This window comes from Cornus florida, unplaced genomic scaffold (genome assembly GCF_030987335.1).
Source record: "Cornus florida cultivar Cherokee Brave unplaced genomic scaffold, ASM3098733v1 CherokeeBrave_3.0.0_Hap2_Chr07, whole genome shotgun sequence".
Classification (NCBI taxonomy): domain Eukaryota; kingdom Viridiplantae; phylum Streptophyta; class Magnoliopsida; order Cornales; family Cornaceae; genus Cornus; species Cornus florida.
The window spans coordinates 15,255,684-15,256,952 of record NW_026775577.1 but is presented as its reverse complement, the minus strand read 5'-3'; the positions used below and the strand labels follow the sequence as shown (position 1 = coordinate 15,256,952).

At 34.6% G+C, this 1,269-nt stretch overlaps 1 non-coding gene across 1 annotated transcript; it reads right to left on the bottom strand.

Moving 5' to 3' along the window:
* Positions 1 to 290: 290 nt before the first annotated feature.
* LOC132267737 (U4 spliceosomal RNA) lies at positions 291 to 445 on the bottom strand. Its single transcript, XR_009469080.1, has one exon. It is a non-coding gene; the product is annotated as a U4 spliceosomal RNA (small nuclear RNA).
* Between the last annotated feature and the right edge of the window lie 824 nt (positions 446 to 1,269).

Sequence of the window (1,269 nt, the reverse complement as noted above, 5' to 3'; positions counted from 1 at the left end):
GGCCAAGGGAGCGAAGGGAGCCACGAGCTGCTTCATTATCCGAAGCACAATGATGCTCTTTTCTAATGTTGGACTTGTCACATACTATTTTTATAGGTATAACGTTACACTTTTCCGACGTGGGACTCTTCAGATGTGTGTGTAGGTGATATATTATTCTTATTATGTAGATGTCTTGCTTATATTCAATCTATTATATAGATGTCTAGCAGATCACCAAAATTTTGCCACGAGAAGTTAGATCAGAAGTTCGTGGGTGTGAAACTAAAATTTAGAACTCGAAATTGTAGGACTTTACCCAAGAAGGGAGCCCTTTCAAAAATTCTCGATGGCTGGGCGGAACCAGGCCAAAGAGAGCAATAAAAAGGGAAATAGTTTTCAACTAGCACTTGACGCGCCTCGGTTAAAACCTCATGAGCTGCGTCATTGCCCCAAGCGCAATGATACCTTTTCTAAATCATCTGCCTACTGTTTTTATAATTACAAATTTCTCATCAACTTCTTACACTTTTTCAATGTGGGATTGTCCTATTTTAATAGTTATTACTAATTTTCTCAATTTATTCCTAGTTCCAAACCAACTTTGCACAACTTTTTTAGTAAGTTTAGAGGTAAGTTTAGAAGAGGTTCTTAATTATCTCCGTTAATCAAATTAGAATCTCTTATTTAATTTAGCTATACCAAACTATGATGCCCGAAATTATAAATTTCAAACATATGCTGAAGATTTTTAACTATATAAATTATTAATTCGACTATTATTTGTTTCAAAGATTTTGTCCTATGAAGAAACTTTCCTGCGAGAGTACTACTTTTGTGATACAACCAAATGGGCCGAGCTGACCCAAAAGGCTTCTGTTTCTTACAGTACTACTTTGCAGAACAATACTGGTTGGGTTAAAATCATTACATCATGTGACCTAATAAAAGGACCCACTAGGCCCACCACAATGTGGGTTATATTTTCAAATGTCATTGTCTAGCCCAGGCCCATGTGTCTTTCCAACTTTAATTATGTGGGTAGGGTTTGCTTTATTTTTCAAAATAAATAAATTGTGTGAGGGGAGAATGATAATTGGTAATTAATTGTAAATTGTGTGAGGGGAGAGTGAAAAAAATTGTGTGTTATTACTTACATACAATAATTGGTAAATCTTGCTTAATATAACCCAGCGATAAAAATAGTTTTCAACTAGCCATTGACAATTTTTCATAAGTTATAATTTTTCAATGAGTTTGTTATATTTTCAAGATGTGGAACTAAGTTGG